Source organism: Hibiscus syriacus, unplaced genomic scaffold (assembly GCF_006381635.1).
Source record: "Hibiscus syriacus cultivar Baekdansim isolate YM2019G1 unplaced genomic scaffold, ASM638163v2 tig00112910_pilon, whole genome shotgun sequence".
Taxonomy (NCBI): Eukaryota; Viridiplantae; Streptophyta; class Magnoliopsida; order Malvales; family Malvaceae; genus Hibiscus; species Hibiscus syriacus.
Genome location: NW_024063417.1, coordinates 697,041 through 720,134, shown reverse-complemented (window position 1 = coordinate 720,134; position 23,094 = coordinate 697,041). Strand labels below are relative to the sequence as shown.

The following is a 23,094-nucleotide window of genomic DNA, read 5'->3' as shown; positions in this document are numbered from 1 at the left end:
GAGACTGATCTTGAGATACAACGGGGGTTTATTTGTACTTGGATAGAGGAGTCAATACAAGACTAACTAGATTGCAAGTCTGAACATGCGGATACAGGAGACCCATGATAGGAGTGATGATCAGTGGCTCAGTGTCAAGCGAAGAACACTAAATTCATGAGGTACATTACACAATGGGAGCAAGATTTGTTTCGAAAATTGAGACATCTCAGTGAGAGTCTTCAGTAGATAGTTGCTTTGTGTCGTCAGGTTCAGAGCATCGAAGAGGAATTACAGCATTGTCAGGAGTAGGTTTCTGACCTAGAGCATGCTGTTATTGATGCCCACGACGAGCGACAGGATGTGATGGATGCCTACGAGGATCAAAATATTGCTAGGGAGCAGGGGCGGACCCAGGGGGTTGCCAGGGGTAGCCCGGGCAACCCCTCAAATTGTGAGGAACATTGATCAAATGATATTATTTTAGTATTTATATATATTTTTTGTGATTTTTAGGTAGAATCCCTATATTTCAGATAAATTCTTATAGAAAAAAAAATTTATACAATAAAATTGTCTACTTAGTGTTAATTTTTTCTAATTTTTTTAATTAATACAAGTGTCACCTTTAATATTGTGCAACCGCTAAAAATATTTATAAGAATTTTTTTGTGCAACCCCTGAATTTTTGTCCTGGGTCCGCCCCTGCTAAGGAGCGTGTCATCAACGAGGCGCTGATCCAGATGAGTGAGGTCGGTTGATACTTAAGAGAGTTGGCTTCTTGAGCTAGGATAGTTGGGCATTACTTCGACCCAATTTCAGAAAGCAATAAGAGAGTTCTGTCCTTTATAGCCGAGGTTCTAGAGTTGAGTAGAAAGGCTAGGTCGTATTTATAGAGATAAACCATTAGTATGATATTTTGTTTTCAATTTGAAAGTTGTTCTATCATAGTTGGCTTTTCGAGATTGATACCTCTTGCATCCATGCATTTTGCATTTTATTGTTTTGTTGTTAATATTCATTTACTTTATACTCATGTTCATTCATTAAACTTTTTTTTAAATTCAAGATTTTTTTGAGGATATTCTGGCTACTAGTAAAAGTACCTCTCATTCGTATAATACTCAGGGAAGAACCAAAGAAAATATGGAAGACAAATTGAAAAATTAGAAGTGGCCCAAAGCATATGGAAAAACGATTGGAGAATATTCAAAATGACCCGAGGTCCAATCCTAAAAATATTTAGTAAATCAAATTGCCGCATTGATCGGAATAGACCCCAAACAAAAAGGTCATGTCAATGATTCTAACACGATTGATCATGGTTTGTCAGCTCATATAAGGGATCAGCCCGAAAATGTGCTACCTGGAGGGAGAGTCTGAATTAATGTTGTTGGAACATTTGCAATGCATCTCGTTCATCTCAATGACAATGTTGAGTACCTTGACAATGAAACCCCTGATTTCAATATGCTTAGCAAGGCTGAAAAAGGCTAAGTATGAATTAGCCAAGCAATATGAAGATAGTTATAAGAAGCTTAAAGAAAAACTCAGAGCAATGGAATCTATTAATGAATATGGTTTGGATGTTAGAGAGCTCAACCTGGTACCTAATCTGATTCCTTTACACAAGTTCAAGACTAGAATTTGAAATGTACAATGAAACTAGTTGTTCGTCTGCTCACCTTACCGTATACTGCCGCAAGATGGCCAGTTTTTTACAAGATGAAAAACTAATTATCTAATATTTTGAAGACAATCTCACAAATTCTGCAGCCCAGTGGTATTCACAATTTAGTCATACCAATATAAGGTCATGGAAAGACTTGTCTAGAACATTTCTGGAATAATACATGCACGTTACTGATATGATACTCGATCAGGTAGCCTTGATGAACAAGGAAAATAAACCCAATGAGAGTTTTCGAAAATATGCCCAGAGATGGCGGGATTTGGTTGCACAAGTTCAACCGCCACTTTTACATAATGAGACTATAATTTTTTTCCTTCATGCTCTAAAAGGTCAATTCCTAGATCGTATGTTTGGTAGCACTTCGAATAGCTTTTCATACATGGTGATTTCGGGTGAATTGATAGAAGCGACTATAAAGTGAAAAAATCGTTGGTGGTGAGAAACAAGTGTTTAAAAAGAGAGGGAATGAAGTGAAAACCATGACCAATTACAACAAAGGTTATTCGAATAATGTAATGATTACTCAACCAAGGACTGCTGGGATAGAGTCCAATACCAATAAGGGAGGTCGAGAAATTGACGTTTCCACCGATTTCGGTGTCTTACGTTGAATTGTATGCATCGTTGTTTAAGGCAAGTGTGGTTTGTCCATACCACCTCAAATCACTTCAACCACCTTATCTAAAATGGTATGATGCGAATGCAAGGTGTGAATATCATGCTAATATTGTGGGGCATTTGATTGAAATTTGTGTTGCTTTCAAAAAGATGGTGCAGAATCTGATCGATACTAGGATGTTAGAATTCAACTACCCTAATGTTGCAAAGAATCCATTGCCAAATCATGGTGGGAAAGGGGTGAATGCCATGCAAGAGGAATACAGAAAAAGGAGGAAGAAATACATATATGAGATTAGGTCACCGCTCAATTGGCTATTTGAACTGCTTATAGATGTTGATCTGATTAAGAAAAATTCATTTTCCAGTCACATTGAAAGTGGTTTATTTTGCAAGTTCCATCAGGAAGAGCGGCATGCGATTTAACATTGTCAGGAGTTTAGGGCTTTGATACAATCGATGATGAATAATGAATAAATTGATTTCTTTGAGAACGTTCATAAAAAAGAGAAGTCAACGTGTGCACCTCAGAATACACTAAACCCACTTATGGAGTTAGAAATACGATTATTATAATTGTAAAGCCTAAGGTGACGCATCCACACCAATCACTCCAAAAATAATGATTTCTGCTCTATCTCCGTTCCCATTCAAAGACACACGCAAGGTTTTGTGGTGTTATACCACTAATATCTCCATATCAGAGGGGATAAAATCAGTAGAAGGACCAAAACACCTGCAAGAGGTAAAAATGAACATTGAAGGGAAAGCGAAGGGTGCCCATTGAGGTAATAAGTGAAGTTGGGAACTTTACAAGGAGTGACAAATGCTATTATCCTCCTTAAACTTTGAAAGAAGCCAAAAAGGTGAAAGGCAAGGAAAAAGCCTCGCCAGCAGATGTCAGGGCACAGAGAATCGAGCACCTCGAGACCGAGAGAGTGAGATTTAACCTTGAAAGGAGACACCAGAAGACTAAGCTTGAGATACAATGAGGGGTTACTCGTACTTGGATCTAAAGGAGTCAAGACAAGACTATCCTGATTGGAAGTCTAAACCTGAGGATACATGAGACCCAAGATAGGAGTGATGATCGGTTGGCTCGGTGTCATGCCAAGAACATTGAGTTCATGAGGTACATTATGCAACTAGAGAAAGATTTGTTCTGAGAACTGAGACATCTTAGTAAGAGTCTTCAACAGAGAGTTGCTTTGTGTCGTCAGGTTCTGAGCATCGAAGAAGAGTTACAACATTGTCAGGAGGAGGATTCTGACCTAGAGCATGCTGTTAGTGATGCCCACGATGAGCGGCAGGAAGTCATCGATGCCTACGAGGATCAAAATAATGCTAGAGAGCGAGTTATAACCGAGGCCCTAATCCATATTGGTGAAGCCGTTCGATACTTAGGAGAGTTGGTTGCTCGAGCTAGGATAGTGGGGCATTACTTCGATCCAATTTTAGAAAGAAACAAAAGAGTAATGTCCTTGATAGCTAAGGTTGTAGAGTTGAGTAGAAAGGCTAGGCCGTATTTTTAGAGACAAACCATTGTGTACGAGACTTTTTTTTCCAGTTTGAAAGTTGTTCTATGATAGTTGGCTTTTTGAGATCGATAACTCTTGCATTCATTAATTTTGCATTTTATTGTTAATAGGTGTCGTTTTCTTCTTAAAATAATTTCAATTCTTAAAAATAAATAAATAAATAGAGAGACTAGAGTAGGGAAGTAGGGTCGGTCCACAGGGACTCTGGTGTTTATGATGAAGTGAACTTTCTGATTTAGAAAATGATGAGATAAGGTATAGTCCTGGATGAGATTAAATAGGGGTTTAAAAGTTGTTTTTAAAATAAAATATAAGAATTAAATAAATGAAAATAATTAAATAAATCATTTAAAGAGATTGAGATAAAGAGAAACTTATAGTGAAATTAGCCTCTGGCTTTAGCTTTTGCCTCAAATTCGCGTTGATCCTCAGAATAAATTTTTGCTTCAGTTATTCGTTAGTTACAATCTACAGTGCCCAACCCCTGTAACTTGTTTTTCTCTCTTGCGAACTGATAACCCAAAATCTATTTTTGGATATCAATTCTTTACGGAGACTAACTGCGACTATTGTCGTTAGTGCTAAACTATTTTATAGATATGGAAAAACCTGACTCAGACTGTGTTGCCTCAATGAGAATCGAGTCTGATCTATATTTCCCTTCGTAAACCGCCACTAATTGTGTTCACAGGAAGTCGAACTTGATACTAGCCGATTCTTCTTCCAACCTATAAATCAAAACAACTTTCAAACCAAAGTCGACTTTTTGATAAAAGAGCGTTTTGATTTTAAAAAGATAGGTAGATTGCCAATCTTATTCCTACAAAAATTGAGAAAATAACTCGAAGTTGTTTTAGTTCTTTTCAATCCTCACAATAGAGATTGAGTCATCGTTTCAGCCCTTGGTTATGGAGAAATTAGCTAAGTATGACAATCATACTTAACATCTTTAAAAATAAAAATAAAAATAAAAACAAAGAAAAACTAAAAAAAAAACTTTTATTAAACTAGAGGAAAGAAGAATAATGAATTCTGAATGTGTTTCTAAGCTTACTTGAGAGGGCATTTATAGGCTTTAAAATTCTAAAAATAAGGAAAATATAATTCTTAAAATAAAGAGATAATTCTTAAAATAAAGAGATAATTCTTAATGAAAATACTTAAACTATTTAAACTAAAATACTAAAAACAAAGATAAGATAAAATATAATATAATATAATTTTTAAATTAATATCCTAAAAACATGAGTTTAACCCAAATTTGAATTCCAGAAACGTGCGACTGATTCATTCATCCTTCTAGAAGTGCTGATTGGACCTTGTAGAATGTGCTGACTCATTACCTCGTTAGATGCGTTATGCCCGGAGTCATGCCCACTAATTCATCCTTGATTCCAAAAATAAAAAAATTGAATAATTATGTCATTTTAGTACAATTTCCAAAATCTATTGTTTTGTATAGAAAATGAATCAAAATGAACAAATCAGCCACAAAGACCAACGATTATGGAGTAATTTAAAAGTAAAATAATAACTAAATAAAGCACCTATGAAATTCTCCCTCACTTATTCAATGCTTGTCCTTAAGCATTCCTCAATTAACACATCAAAATCACAAGTTGTTATCTTCAATTTCAATTTATTTCTTAAACTTCCAATTGAACTAAGTCCATGAAAATTGTCGAATTCAAGATACAATCAAGCAAAGACACAACAAAGGAGAATTTTAGGCAATCAAGATATCCCAATTATTTGCCAACATAAATAAAACATAACTCAATACCTCACAAAAAATTCACACATATCCGCTCAAAGTGTTTAGAGTAAATTAAAATCACTCATACTAGAACTAATCAATATATTACCATAGGCTTGGAAACCAATCAAGTCTCCACTACTAAAGGAGAACATAACGCAATAATCAAGGGGTCTTTAAATCAGGGTGTAATGGGGCTTAGGTTAGGGTAGGAAAAAGGCCAAATTTTTTAAAAAAATATGCTATAACAAGAGATGAAAATAATTAGGAACAATCCATGAAATAGCATGAAGCACAATAAAAAAAACAAGGAAAAAGAATATATGAAAGGCAATTTAAACAATCAAATTTTCCTTCTTCTTTTTCTTTTCTTTCGAACAAAGTGTCTCTTTATTTCTTCTTTTTTGTTGTTGTTCAAAACAGTGAACAGCGTATACTTTTACGAAATTGTTTTTTTTTCATTTCCTTTCTTTCTTTTTATGGGGCAATAATGATACAAGATCTCAAGTCTTGGCAAGGATGTGAAAAGGGAGGAAAAAAGCTTTGGGCTTAATTTGGTGATTTGAAAATCAAACAAAGGGAAATAGACTCAAATATGGTTCACTAGTGGATATATAAATGGGTAGGCTTTTTGGGAAAAAGTGGGTTTAATCCTAAGTTCTCCTAATCACATTAAAACATTATGCCCAACATGTAGTCTCGATATGCATTGTGATTACAAGTTCTGCAATATCATAACTAGTCTGATACACTCAAGTCAAACAATAAGCAAGAAAGAAAATGCATGCTCGTTAGGCTCGAATCTCACAAGAAAAGGTTTATATGTACCGAGTCAATTTCATCTCTATCAACAAATGCATGAAATAACAATACTTAGCAGAAAATCACCAGTTATGCCAATCACTATTATACCAATTAAGTTCGATCAAAACATGATTAGAATTCAAGAGAAGCAAGAGTATAAAATAAATTTCAAGAATAGCAACTAAAGATTCCAACACATAAATATTAGAACAACTTAATTCTAAACAATCAAATAAGCAAGCAAAGAATTTGATAGTAAATTATACCCCCTCACTTATACCATATTGACCCAATATGAATATAAAAGCACAAAAGAGGGAACATAATTACTATCATGATTTATTGGCGGTGCAAGTCGAACGTGAACGAGCGAAAATAACATGCGCAAGGAAAGTGGCGTTCGGTGGTGTGGCGATGGGTTAGAGTGAATCGGCCGATTAAGGAAAAAGAAAAGAGAATGCATGAAATGGGTGGTGTTGTGTGGCTGGGTAAAGAAAGTATGGGGATTTGGCTTTTTGTTGATTCATGTGAGTAAAGAAAAAAAGGGGAAAGTGTTTGAAAATGAGTGAAAATGTTAAATTAATGATAAGATAATTTAATAATTAAAATAAAGTGATAAGTGATAAAATAAAAAAATGGTATTTAAGATGGAGAAGGGGTTTAGCCGGTTATGATAAGGATAAACACAGTGTTTTGAGTTTAAAAGTATTTGAAAAAGTGATAGGTGGATCCATGGGAAGTTTAAAAGGAATAAGATTGGTGTAAGGTGGGACCCACCGAAAAATAGTCCCCTAAAATTTTAAGTTGGCGGCATAATAGAATAAAATTGGCTGTGGGAGTTGCTATCGTGCACCATGTGAGGGTGGGTTTTTGCTAACCTTATGGTTATGCCTCTACACGTAAAACATTGCTCCAAGGCTGTATATTAGATTGAAATTCGAATCTGTTCAGAAAAATATAATAAAATTAAGCATCTAATAAAATAAAATGGAATGAAATAAAGTATGCTAAAAATAAAATGAAATGGGTTGCCTCTCATCAAGCGCTTTTGTTTAATGTTAGCTCTACTACCTGTTTCAAACTACAACTTTCTAGAAAAATACTTCCTCCACTTCATACACTTTTTCCAACTAAGAACTTCCTTATGAGAAATTCTACAACTCTATAATTCTTTTATTTTTTCTTGTAGATTTTGGCATTCTCATATGCTTTTCTACAAATCCTTTTCATCTTGTCTGAAATAATTACTAGAAAAGTATTTTTTTCCCAAAAATGTTTTCTTTAATTGGTCTGACAACTTCTTTAAACCGATTTGAGGAACCTACAAAACAGAATGTAACATTTTAGGATTAAAGGGAGTAAAGCAAGAATCAGAATTAACTGAAAAATATTTTTTCAAACTCCCTGATTTCATTTTTCAAATTCCTCCAATACCCTGTATAGATTATCAATAAAGTTATATTCCATATAATCATTAATGGGAGGCTCAATAATATCAACAAAATTAATGCTCGCCACTTTGTCTGGGTTTTTCATTTTCTTATACACATCAAATTTAACTATCTCACCAACAAACTACATGGTTAAAGTCCCGCTGCTTACGTCAATTTTTGTATTTGCTGTGCTAAGGAAGGGACAACCAAAAGTATCTTGAAACAAGTATTTGTTCGCTCGTTTTCCATGTCAATGACATAGAAATCTACTGGAAATATAAGCTCATTTACCTTAACCAAGACATATTCCAAGAGTCCTTAAGGATATATTATCGATATATTTACCAGTTTATTGTTACTCTTATATCCTTCAAAGGCTCATTAAAAGTAAGTTGTACACAGATAAAGGCATAATATTTATAGAAGCTCATAAATCACACATTGCACGTTTAATTCCAACTTTACCAATTTTGCAAGGTATAGCAAACATACCTTGATCTTTTAATTTTGTGGAAGCTTTCGTTTGAAAACAGCAGAAACATGCTCTCCCAAATTCACCTTTTTTGTTCTGGTAAGCTTTCTTTTAGTAGTACAAAGGTCTTTAAGAAATTAGCATACCTTGGTATTTTTCGGATTACGTCAAGGAGAGGTATATTAATTTCAACCTTTCGGAATACCTCCAGAATTTCCTTCTATTCAGCTTGTTTTTCTCTTTTTACTAACATAGAAGGAAAAGGTAATGGAGTTTCATAGGGAGATGGTGTTGGACCAGCTTTAAAACTTCTTTCTTTTTTCTCTGGGATTTGCGTCAATCCCCTTTTCCTTAGAAAGATATGTGCCAGCGGGTTCTTTTTCTATTTGGGATTTCATATTTTCTTCATTCCCTTGTGGATTTACACCTATATCTTCTAGGATTGGTTGTTCAACAATTGTACCTCTTCGAAGGTTTATGGAGCTAACATTTTCCCGTATGTTCGCCTCAATTTGTGATGGAAGCTTACCTTGTGATTCCAAGCATCCCATAGCATGAGCTAGTTGACTAATATGCTTATCTATTTCTTGTAAATGAGCCTCACTGCAATTCTGGAATTTTTCTTGAGAAATAGCCAACATCTCAATGATAGATTCCAAAGAGGACTTTGACGGTTCATGAGGTGGTGGAGATGGCCTTGATTAGGCCTTGGGGTTTTCCCATAGCTCAGATTTGGATGGTCTCCCTATCCCGGATTATAAGTATTAGAGTATGGGTTATAGGTTCTCTGGGGAAGTCCCAGAAAGTTCCCTACAACATTTGCATCTCCAACTTCCTCTTGTAGCATTGGACATCAGTCTGTCGGATGATCTATCATTGTGCATATTTTGCATACTCTTATTGATCCAATTTTCCCTACAACCAAAGAATTAACTATATCAGTTAATTTATAGATTTTGTTTTCTAAGAAAATAATACTTATCTCGTGAACCCGTCGGGTGGGTTCACTTGAAGTGCCAAACTACTGAGAGTTTGCAGCCATTGTCGAAATTAATTCCCTTGTTGCAGCTGATATTTTGTTCACAAGAGGTCCTCCACTAGCAGGGTCTATAGTTTTCATCTCCATTGGAAACAACCCTTCATACAAAAACTGGACGAGTGTTTTCTCGGATAATTCGTATTGTGGACAGCTTGCACAAAGCTTTCTAAATCGCTCCTAGTAATCGTAAAGTGATTCTCCATCTTTTTGTCTTATTCCCAGAATACTTCTCTTTAACTCACTTGCTTTAGTTACTGGAAAAACCTATTTAGAAAAATCCGAGTTAAATCAACCCAAGTATTTATAGAATTAGGAGGTAAATAAAATAGACATTCTTTGGCTAAACCAAATAAAGAAAAAAATAAAAGTTCGTAGTTTTCTTCGGTCTTCAGATACTCCACGAGGTTTCATGCTTGAACAGACCATATGAAACTCTTTGTGATGTTTATGTGGACTTTCATTGGGAAGCCCATGGAATATAGCAAGAAGATGAATAAGGCCATTTTTCAGAGTAAATGAAATTGCGCCTTGAGGAAAAGTGATACATAGAGGTTGTTGTATGGAAGGTGCCGCAGCTAACTGTCGAATTGCCTGATCTGCCATTGGTTCTGGCGCTTTCTCTGTGGCTTGTGTATCTTCGGTTATCGGTTCTTCATTTGTATTAAAGGAATATGATCTTTCTAGATTTAATTATGGATCTGAATGCTCCAGTTGTTCCTGTTGTCGTTTCCTTCTTTTTTCTCGAAGTGTTTTTGTGTAGATTCATCTCCCTCGAGCTTTGATTTCTGGATCAAATTCTACCAAATCACATGGATTAATTCTGGTCATAAATAAAAAAGAAACAACTTTATCATTTACTATTGTCGAAGTTCCCTGCAACGGTGCCAATTTTGACGGGTGTCGTTTTCTTGTTAAAATAATTATGGCTTCTTAAAAATAAATAAATAAAGAGAGAGAGTAGAGTAGAGTCGGGAAGCATGGTCGATCCACATGGAATCTGGTGTTTATGATGAAGTGAACTTTCTTATTTAGAAAATGATGAGATAAGGTAGAGTTTTGGATGAGATTAAATAGGTGGTTTACAAGTTGTTTTTAAAATAAAATATAATAATAAAATTTAAGAAAATAATTAAATAAATATTTTAAAGTGATTGAGATAAAGAGAAACTTATAGTGAAATTAGCATCTGTCTTCAGCTTTTGCCTTAAATTCCTATTGATCATCGGAATGAATTTTTGCTTCAGTTATTTGCCGATTACAATGTACAGGGCCCAACCCCTGTAACTTGTTTTTCTCTCTTGTGAACTGATAACTCAAAATCTATTTTTGGATATCTGTCATTTAAAAGGCTAACTACGACTATCGTAGTTAGTGCTAAATTGTTTTATAGATACGAAAAAAACCCAACTCGAACTATGTTGCCTCAATGAGAATCGAGTTCGATCTATATTTCCCTTCACGAACCGTCTCTAAGTGTGTTCATAGGAAGTCGAACTTGCTACCAGTCGATTCTTCCTCCCGACTATAGATCAAAAAAACTTTCGAACCAATGTCGATTTTTTGATTAAATGCGTTTTGATTTTAAGAAGATTGGTCGATTACCAATCTAATTCCTCCAAAAAATTGTGAAAATAACTCGAAGTTATTTTAGTGCTTTTCAATCCTCACAATAGGGATTTAGTCATTGCTTCAGCCCTTGGCTATGGAGAATGAATTCTGAATGTGTTTCTAGGCTTACTCTGAGAGGATATTTATAGCCTTTAAAATCCTAAAAATAAGGAAAATATAATTCCTAAAATAAAGAGATAATTCCTAATGAAAATACTTAAACTATTTAAATTAAAATACTAAAAACAAAAATAAGATAAAATATAATATAATATTTAAACTTATATCCTAAAAACATTAGTTTAACTCAAATTCGAATTACAGAAACGTGCGGCTGATCCATTCGTCTTTCTAGAAGCCCTGATTGGACCTTCTAGAAGGTGTCAACTCATCGCCTTGTCAATGTGTCATGCTCGGTGTCATGCCCACTAATCCAGTCTTGATTCCAAAAATAAAAAAACTGCATAATTATGTTCTTTTAGTGCAATTTCCATAATCTATTGTCATGCACAGAAAATGAAAAAAAAGAACAAATCAGCCACAAAAACCAACAATTAAGGAGTAATTTAAAAGCAAAATAATAACTAAATAAAACACCTATCAATTGTTTTGTTGTTAATATTCATTAACATTTATATTCATGTCTATTCATTAAACTTTTTTAAAATTCTAGATTTTGTGCGAGGATATTCTGGCTCCTAGTAAAAGTACCTGTCAAAATTCAAGATTTTGTTCAAGGATATTCTAGCTCCTAGTAAAAGTACCTCTCATTCGTATAATACTCAGGGAAGGGCCAAATAAAATATGGAAGACAAATTGGAAGAATTGGAAGAGTCCCAAAAGCGTCTGGAAAATCGGTCATGGAATATTCAAAATGACCTGAGGGACTAAGTGGCCCAATCCCAAAAAGATGTGGTAAATCAAATTTTCGCATTGCTTGAAGTTGACCCCGAACAAAAAGGTCCTGTCAAAGATTCTAACACGGTTGATCATGGTTTGTCAGCTCGCATAAGGGATCAATCTGAGAAATGTGCTACATGGAGGGGGAGTCCGAATTAATACTGCTGGAGTGTCTGCAACGCATCCCATTCACCTCAGTGATAGTGTTGAGTACCTTTACAATGAAACCCCTTATTTCAATCTACATAGCGTGGCTAAAAAGTCTAAGTCTGAATTAGCCAAGCAATACGAAGATCGTTATAAGAAGCTCGAAGATAAAGTCAGAGCGATGAAATCTATTACTGAATATGGTGTGGATGTTAGAGAGCTCAGACTAGTACCTGATCTGATTCTCCCACATAAGTTCAAGACTCTAGAATTTGAAAAGTGCAATGAAACTAGTTGTATGTGTGCTCACCATACCATGTACTGCCACAAGATGGTCTTACAAGATGAAAAACTGCTTATCCACTATTTTCAAGATAATCTCACCAGTTCTGCAGCCCAATGTTACACACAACTGAGTTGTACCAGTATCAGGTCATGAAAAGACTTGTCTAGAACATTTTTGGAACAATACAGACACGTTATTGATATGATACCCGATCGGGTAGCCTTGATGAACATGGAAAAGAAACCTAATGAGAGTTTTTGACAATATGTTCAGAGATGGCGATATTTAGCTGCAGAAGTTCAACAGCCACTTTAGATAAGAAGAATACAATTATTTTCCTTTATACTTTGAAAGTTTTGTTCCTAGATCGTATGTTGGGTAGTGCTTCAAAGAGCTTTTCAGACATGGTGATTTCAGGTGAATTGATATAAGTGACTATCAAAAGTGGAAAAATCGATGGTGCTGAGAAACATGTTTTTAGAAAGAAAGATAATAAAGTAAACACCATGACCACTTACAATAAAGGTTATTTAAAGAATGTAATGATTACTCAACCAAGCACTACTGGGATAGAGTCCAATACCAATAAGGGCGAGTATCGTGGCAGAGAAGGGAGGCCTAGAAATTGATGTTTACCAGTTCCAATGTCTTATGCTAAATTGTATGCATCGCTATTTAAGGAAAGTGTGGTTCGTCCATACTACCTCAAATCGCTTCAACCACCTTATGATAGATGGTAGGATGCGAACGCAAGGTGTATCATGCATATATTGTAGGGAATTCGATTGAAAACTGTGGTGCTTTCAAAATAATGGTGCAAAATCTGATCAATACTGGGATGTTAGAATTCAACTCCCCTAACGTTACAAAGAATCCATTGCCAAATCATGGTGGGCAAGGGGGTGAATGTCATTCAAGAGGAAAGTAGAAAAAGGAGGAAGAAATACGTGTCTGAGATTAGGTCACTGCTTAACTGGCTGTTTGGACAGCTTATAGGTACTGATCTGATTAAGCAAAGTTCATTTTCCAGTCACGTTGAAAGTGGATTATTTTGAAAGTTCCATCACGAAGAGTGGCATGTGATTTAACGTTCTCAGGAGTTTAGGCTTTTGATACAATCAATGTTGAATAACAAAGAAATTGAGTTCTTTGAGAATGTTGATGAAAAGAGAGAAATTGACGTGTGCACGTCAGAATACACCAAGCCCACATATGGAGTTAAGAAGTTGATTGTTATAATTCTAAAGCCTAAGGTGACGCATCCAACACCCATCACTCCAAAAATAGTGATTTTGGCTCCATCTCTATTCCCATTCAAAGATACACGCAAGGTTACATGGAGCTATACCACTAATATATCCATATCAGAGGGGATAAAGTTAGTAGAAGGTCCAAAAGTGTTGCAAGAGGTAAAAACGAACGTTGAAATGAAAATGAAGGCACCGATTGAGGTAATAAGTGAAGTTGGGCACTTTACAAGTAGTGGAAGATGTTATTCTCCTCTTGAAACTTCGAAGGAAGCCGAGAAGGTGAAAGGAAAGGCGAAAGCACCGCCACCTCAAAAGATATTTGAGGATGAGCCTCCGCCAAAAATTAATGAGCTGGTTACTGACTTGAAATTTCTGAAACACAGTGAATATAGCGTGGTGGAGTAGTTGTATAAGTAATAAGCATGAATCTCATTGTTAGACTTGTTGATGAACTCTGATGTGCACCAATATGCTCTGTTAAAGGTGTTGAATCAAACTTTCATTCTAGAACACATATATGTGAATAAGCTAGATAGGATAGTGGGGGCATATTGTTGTAGACAATTATATTTCCTTTAAGTTCTTTCGACTTAGTTTTTTTAATTAAAGCCTTAGAATTTAAGTTCTTTAGTTTTAGCTTTAGTCATTAGTTAGAGCCTTAGTTTAGGTTCTTTAATTAGAAATCAATTAAGTTTATAATTATCCTTTTAGGATTAGTTTCTTTAATAATTTTAATGAGAAACAAACAAATAAATTCATAATTGATTAAAATAGAATATACATTTATTTTTTAATATGGAAATGAATGGTCTTAAGATAACTAGACATTTCTTTTTCAATATTTTCAAATAAATAAATAATCTACAAGTGGTCACCTTAAAATTAAATAGGCTCGTTAATTAAAACAAAAGGGTAAAAGTTTGTTCCTACTTTTAAATTGCTAAGGACACGCTGTTTGATTAATGTCAAAGGCTTGACCTTCGTTCTTTAAATCAAAGAACATCTTTATTCTTTCAAATAATAATTTGACTAACTTGTCACCTTTAGTTTTCTTTTAGAATTTCTATAATTTTTAAAGATGATAATATTTTATTATTTCGATTAAAACATAAGAAATAATCGCCTTAATTCTGATTAGGGGGTTAGTTTCTTCTTTAATTGGAAATAGACAAATATTGTGCGTCTCTCTAAAATTCTCTAATTAGGTTAAATATTCTTATTTTAGGGAATAAAAGGATCATCAATTAAATAAACATTCAAATTTCTTAATTCTTAATATAGTGAAAAATTCATAAGGTACCAATATTTGAGTGTTGTGGGGTGCTAATCCTTTCCCAAGAGTAATTGACTCCCAAACCCATAATCCCTAAATCGCAAGCCAAATCACGTCTTTTTAAATAAATTAAAAGGGAGTATCCCGGGTTTTCAACCTACCTAATCACAAAGGTCGATGACTCCAAATGTTTTAAATCTTTTCTAAAATTCTGAATCTTAATTCCAATTTCTAAACTTATTCTGAACGCGCTTCGAAAAAAAGTCGTCATGATAATTGGCTGCATTTTTTAAGGCCATTGGTTTTATCATTCCTTTGATGGTTGCAATTTATGCTAGTTACTATACAAAATAAGTTATGTTTATTCTTAACCGGGAGTTCTAGTCTCTTGATGAAGAAATGAAGAAAATTGTGCTTAAGGTGGTGAAGCAATGTGTGAGCACAGAGGGTGTTAAGCTGAGTACATTAGGAATGATATTCTAGCTGAGTTCTTTAGGGATTTTTGGGCGAGAAGCATGGCTTTAGATAGGAGAAATTATAGGCAGCTTGTCGAGACAACTGTTGAGATGGAAAATAAAGTAGGTGTTGCTGATATCATTGGGAGAATAGTGGAGGATCTGAAGGATGAAAGTGAACCCTACAGACGTATGGGAATGGAAATAATTGAGAAGGTGGTTGCAAACTTGGGTGCATCTGATATTGATGCCAGATTGGAGGAACTTTTGAATGATGGTATCCTTTATGCGTTCCAAGAGCATACTAATGATGATGCAAATGTGATGCTTAATGGTTTTGGTGCTGTTGTGAATTCACTTGGGCAGAGAGTGAAACCGTATCTTCCCCAGATCTGGGGTACGATTAAATGGTGCTTGAATAACAAGAATGCCAAGGTTAGGCAGCAGGCAGCTAATCTTATTTCAAGAATTACAGTGGTTATGAAATAGTGCCAAGAGGAACAATTGATGGGCCATATCGGGGTTGTTCTATATGAGTATCTGGGTGAGGAGTACCCTGAAGTTTTGGGATCTATCTTAGGAGCCCTCAAGGCAATTGTCAATGTTATTCGTATGACAAAACTGACGCCTCCAATCAAAGATTTGCTTCCAAGACTGACCCCAATTTGAAAAATAGGCATGCGAAAGTCCAGGAGAACTGCATTGATATGGTTGGCAGTATTGTCAATCGAGGTGAAGAGTTTGTACAGCTAGGGACTGGATGAGGATTTGTTTTGAGCTCCTTGAGATGCTTAAAGCTCACAAGAAGGTTATTGGAAGAGCTACTGTCAATACTTTTGGATATATTGATAAATCCATTGGCACACAAGATGTCTTGGCCACTCTGTTGAATAATCTTAAAGTACAAGAAGCCAGAACCGTGTCTGTACTACTGTGGCAATTGCAATTGTTGCTGAAACTTGTTCGCCTTTCACAGTTTTGCCAGCATTGATGAACGAGTATCGTGTGCCAGAACATAATGTGCAGAATGGAGTCTTGAAATCTCTTTCTTTCCTGTTCGAGTATATTGGTGAAATGGGAAAAGATTACCTCTATGACGCGACTCAATTACTTGAGGATACTGTTAGAGAATGCCCAAAGACCAATCATATAATGATTGTAATGATACATTTTATTTACCGATTTTATTGAATAAAGGCATTGCCGCTATTATTTTCAGTTATATATATGTGTTTAACATAAACTGGAAGATAATAAAGTCTATATAATAACATAATTGTTATTATTAAAAGATCACTAGTCAAGTAATATTATGGGTATGGACAATAATAATACGCTTAAGACTAGCATGTTATTGATTGATGACAACAAATTGTCATTGACATAGAGATGTCAGAATTGATACATGATTATATTGTTAGAGAACATTGACCCACCATGAGCATATGTCTTGGATTATTAATCATAACGTTGTTAATGGTGATGACTATATGTATGATCCTCAAACTTGAGATCAATATTATCCCAACATATATTGTTCTATGTTTTGATGCAGTTAAACAAGCTCCGTAACTGGTTGCTCTATAAAGACTGTTATTGAATATATCTCGATATATGTAGTGGGTGTGTATGATTAAGATAGGATTTGTCCTTCCTACATAATTGAAAATATATCACATGCCACTTGATTGAGTGAGACTAGAAATGCATGGCCATGCTCGAATAAGTAGATATAAGATATTACAAATTATTCGTTAATTAAAGTTTACTCTAGATATCAAGAAACAATAGATGGGCTATACAAGTGTGACTATTCCAAGACTTGTGCCTATTCTAGATATAAAGGACAAAAAGATGTAATACATAAACGAGTTAATCACAAATATGATATGTCGAATCAATTTTCTTGTAACTTATGTGACAATGATATATTGCTAGATGTCACTCATTGTATGTAATATTAGAATTGTTCTAATAATTACTGTTAACGTTACAAGAACCTACAGGGTCACACCCTACGATTGAAATGAGCAAAGATATACAATTTATTGTATATTACTAAAATATATCTAGAGTTAATGTATGTTTGATATACATATGTTTTAATAATCCAAAATATTTTATTTAAATTAATTAAATAAAAATTTAATTAATTTGAAATAATAAAATCCCTAATATTTTAGGGTAACTTGGATATAAAAGGAGGTGTAAGGTCTAGCAGTCGTTTTTACAAATGATCTTCAGCCGTTTTTCTCAAAACAGTTTTGGGAAAAGTAAATATTGCTCTCAATTGGGTGAACTAAGTACAGGTTGAGACGTGGTTTCGTGGAGGCTTACGATTTGAATCGATCGACACCACCATTAGCCGTTGTTGTCCTTGTTTTTTTCAAGGAACCCGATGTAACGTATTCGCATTCTTTTCTCCCGATTTTGGTTTATCGTACTTGGATCGCTGATGAGACTATCGAATTTTTGTTTTCGTTGTGCCATGGGGTAAGCCTACGGTCCCAACAGTGGCATCAGAGCCACTTGTACGATCTGAATTCAGGTTAAATTCTTGGTTGATGCGATATGTATGAGATGCATGTTCTAGTTTTATCGTTTTCGATGAATATGTATGATTTTATTTTTCGATTCGATAACCGCAACAATTAATATGTTATTTTGTTAATCTATTTTTACAATTTGTGTGTTGCTGCAAGGATTTTATGAAATCCATATGTTAATTTTTGACATGATGATCCGTGGGTGTGCGATAGCAGATCGTGTTTGGCAGTGGAACAATGGTTGTTCCGATGCAGAAAACCTTCAGGATTGAAAATCCCAAAAAAACGATTCTGTTGATAAGTGTTATCAAATCGTGAGGTTTTTCTGTAGAAACAAAAGTACTGTTTTTCAAATAAAACCCCACTGGCCATACCGCGATGGTCGATGCGCGCTAGGGGGCTCTGCCCCTTGACCCTTCATCAGCAGTATAGATTGTAGGCCCATGTTAATATTTTTAACAAAGGTGTAACAACATGTATATATATGATATGTTTGTTTTGCACAGTGTTTGACATGCATGGTTATAGTTCTGGTTCAATTTACAATGGTTGAATTTGAAATACGGCCTGCGAGCCATGCCTTTCTATATCTCAGTTTTATTTCTCTTCTCATCTTACTCCCTTGTATGTAAAATGAGTTTGTTTTAAAATTGTAATCCTATGAAGATTCACAATGAGCATAAGAACGGATTGAACTAAAGGCGAGAAGATACCCAGAGTGCAGTCTTAGGTTTTAGGGTTTTTTGTTCTCCCATTGGCTTGGGATAGGCCACCTTATGTTTTGTTTTTGGGCTACAACCATTGCATCTTATTTATTGTTATATTTTTTTATGTATGCAATGTATCAAATGATAAAATAAGAATGGATATTGATGAGATCAATAAAGGCCTAATAGTAAAATGAACAATGATAAGATAATTACGCAAATCCCTCTTTATAATCTAATTTAACTTAACTGTCCAATATTTACCCTCGTTAAGGCTTCGATCGATATTGTGTGGGCTTTTCCAAAGCATTGGCACATAAATATATCTTGGTTAAATTCGAAGAACCTCAGTGGGCAGCACATAACTCTGGCTTATGAAATATTTCAGGATTCTGTTAGAGTATGCCCAAAGACCAATCACATCATGATTGTAATAATACATTTTATTTACCAATTTTATTGAATAAAGGCATTGTCGCTACTATTTTTAGTTATATATATGTGTGTTAACATAAACTGAAAGATAATAAAGTCCATATAATAACATAATTGTTCTAATTAAAAGATCCCTAGTCAAATATTATTATGGGCATGGACAATAATAATACGCTTAAGACTAACATGTTATTGATTGATGACAACGAGTTTTCATTGACATAGAGATGTCAGAATTGATTCATGATTATATTGTTAGAGCACAATGCATTGGATTGACCACCATGAGCATATGTATTGGATTATTATGTGACAGTCATAACATTGCTCATGGTGATGACTATATGTATGATTCTCAGACTTGAGCTGGTTGCTCTATAAAGACTGTTATTAAATATATCTCAATATATGTAGTGGGTGTGTATGATTAAGATAGGATTTTCCTTCCTACATAATATAAAATGTACACAGGCCACTTGATTAAGTGAGACTAGAAATGCATAGCCATGCTCGAATAAGATGATATGAGATATCACAAATTATTCGTTAATTAAAGTCTACTCTAGATATCAAGAAACAATAGATGGGCTATACAAGTGTGATTAATACTAGACTTGTGCCTATTTTAGATATAAAGGACAAAATGAAAAGAATTAATCACGAAGACGATATGTCGAATCATATTTTCTTGTAACTTAGGTGACAATGATATATTGCTAGATGACACTCATTGTATGTAATATTATAATTGTTCTAATAATTACTGATAACTTTACAAGAACCTACAAGGTCATACTCTAGGATTGAAATGAGCAAAGATGTACAATTTATTATATGTTATTAAAATATATCTAGAGTTAATGTATGTTTTATATACATATGTTTTAATAATCATGAGTATTTAATTTAAATTAATTAAATAAATATTTAATTAATTTGAAATAATAAAATCCCAAATATGTTAGGGTAACTTGGATATAAAAGGAGGTGTAAGGTCTAGCAGTCGTTTTTACACATGATCTTTGTCGTTTTTCTCAAAATAGTTTTGGGAAAAGCAAATATTCTCTCAATCGGGTGAACTGAGTAGAGGATGAGACGTGGTTTCGTGGAGGCTTACGATTCGAATCGATCAACACCACCATTAGCCGCTGCTGTCGTTGTTGTTTTTCAAGGAACTCGCTGTAAGTATTCACATCCTTTCCTCCCGATTTCGATTTATCGTACTTGGATCGCTGGTGAGACTGTCGAATTTTGTTTCCGCTGTGCCATGGGGTGAGACGACGGTCCCAACAGATGCTCTCATGGATAGAGATTTGGTTCACAGGCAAACTGCAGCCTCAGCTGTCAACCACATGGCTTTGGGTGTTGCCGGGTTAGGTTCCGAGGATGCTTTAGTCCACCTGTTGAACTACGTCTGGCCCAACATATTTGAAACTTCCCCTCATGTCATCGATGCTGTCATGGAAGCTATCGAAGGGATGACGGTTGCCTTGAGTGCTGCGGTCATGTTGAACTGTTGTCTCCAGGGTCTCTTCCATCCTGCTCGGAGGGAAGTGTATTGGAAGATCTATAACTCACTCTATATTGGAGTTCAAGATGCTCTTGTTGCTTCATATCCTATTCTGGAGGACGAGCAGTGTAGCGAGCAGAACAACATATACAATAGGCCAGAGTTAATGATGTTTGTATAACTTTGGAATAGATGTTAAGACTGAATATTCTCCTTTGCTACTGCAGGAGGTAATTGAAATTAGAGCTCATACGCATATAATGTGATTTTTGACATTGTTTATTAGTGCTTTTATTTATTTTACTGTGTGATGAAGTTGTATGCTATGAAATATGATAATTTGTCGAACTTTCTGTTATTACGAATGCATTGCAATAAATTCGTAGTGGCAGCAAGAATTTTGAACGTAAAAGCCATATAAAAAGGAAAGATGAGAGTATGAGAGGGAAATTTAACCATATAAAATACAAAATATTCATCTGATTACATTTTTATGTGAAGTAATAAAGTGTGTATATAGATCAATGTTTTTAAAGCCGGACCGGATATTGAACCGGTGAAGGTACTGGTTCACTGGTTCAACCGGATTCAACCGCGGTTCAACCGGATTTTATATAATTTTTTTTTTTAATTTTACATAATATTCAAAACAATATTAATATATATGTAACAATTTTTTTAAGTTTACAATATTAAAAGGTATAAAAATATCACAAGTCATAACATATATAAATTAAAAACCATAAAATCAAGTGAAACAAAATGATTCAAATAAACTACAACATAATATTTAAGGTAAAACATATTAAATAATAAATATAATTATATAATTATAATCAAAAAAATAAAATTGGGCTTAAAAAATCATAACAAATGATGTCATTTAGTTTAATTTTTTAAAAAAAAAACAATCTCACATGCTAAGAAACATAGAAGAGCATCCCAAAAGTTTAAAGAGTAAAAATATGAGAACAAAACAATCCCACATGGCTAAGAAACATAGAAGAGCGTCCCAACTTACTTCTATAAATAATAGAGGTAATTTGACATTCAAAATCATGGAGCCTTTGGTGAGCACAGAGTGAATTATTATTTCGCTTCAATTGAGCTCAAATTTTAGGCTTCAATTTTTACTTCTAATTTTTTTTGAGTTCGAGCATTTTCGAGTTCAAGTTTTAATATCATATTTCATGTTTGAATTGAACTTGATAATTTTTAGCTCGTGAGTTTTTGAGTCGAGTTGAGCTTAGTTTTAAAGTTTTTGAGTTCGAGTCGAGCTTAGCAATACTTGAATTTGACTTGGCTCGTTGAATAAACGACGTCTTTGGTTTAATTTTTTTTTAAGAAAAAAAGTGAACCGGCGGTTCAAATCGGTTTTCAGCCGGTTCACCCCGATTTTATTGATTTTCGGCCGGTTCTACCGATTTTCAGTCGGTTCATTGCCAGACAGGTTTTGTGAGGTAACCGGACCGGACAGGCCACCGGTTCATATGGTTCAACGGTTGAACCGGCCGGTCCAGTCCGGTTTTGATAACCATGATATAGATAGAGGATGAAGGGATCAAAAAGAAAGATGGTTTTCTATTTGATCTCATTGCCAATGGGGATGGTGATTCTCACTTTGTGATATTTCGAGACTCCTTCTGTTCTTATTTACATCTTTCTGACCGTTGGATATACCTGGTTTTGTTCTTTCTCAATCATCATCTTTGTCCCTGCTGATATTTGGACGGTGATTTCCTTAGATTTTCTATATTATTTTCTCTCTTTATCGATCCCTGATTTCCTATTTAAGAGCATATTTATTGCCTGCAAATTATGCATTTATATTGAATTGCTTGCTTGCTTTTCTTTTCTTTGTTGCTTTCTTCATCATGCAAACAATGGTGGGTCATTCCAGCAGAGTAATATCTTTATTCTGGGGCATGAGTTATTGGAGTACATTTCTGCTAACATAGTATGACACTAGAAAGAATCCACAGCATGTATTTTTCCCCTTAACTATATGTTCTTTTGCCAGCCCTACTTGTTTCCAAGCGTTCTTGCTGCTTCTCTGTGCATTATGAAATATCATTGTACTTCAACTTTTAATTGCTTTATCTTCTGTTTGTTATCATGTTGGGGTGTAAAGTTTTTAGAAGCTTCACTGTATAAAAAGATACATATATTCTCATAGATATGTATCAAATTATTTTTCTAAGCAGTGTTGTGGTACCTAATATTCAGGGTTACGAAGATGCTGGCTGAAGATTTCTCCATGGCAGAAAGATTGGAGACCAGCATACATGCAAACCTAGTCTTCTACCTATGCGTTGGTTCTCTTGGACTTGTTGGAGTCATTTTATTCATTATTTGCCGCAGAAAAATGGTTTGTTTCCTTTTCGATCAACTAATTGTTCCTCCTCTTTGTTTCTGACTGATTGTTTGTTTCTCATCATGTTTGCCCTGCTCATTATTATTCCGGTAAAAATGTTAGATGAAGCATTGAAGAAAGAAAAAATGGTTGATATGGGGCAATGAAAAAAATATTTTTTGAAGTAAACTGAAATGAATAGTGAAGGGGGAAGTCGGCCGGAACACCGTCTTCAAACTCTTCATCTCCGGCAACAACCGACGTATTCATCTCTGGCGTCGTCGGGAGGCCA

The 23,094-nt window shown here is 34.7% G+C and overlaps 1 pseudogene; it reads left to right on the top strand.

The window, feature by feature from the left end:
* LOC120184439 overlaps positions 1 to 20,630 on the top strand; it is a 47,951-nt pseudogene extending 27,321 nt beyond the window's left edge.
* The last annotated feature ends 2,464 nt before the right edge of the window (positions 20,631 to 23,094 follow it).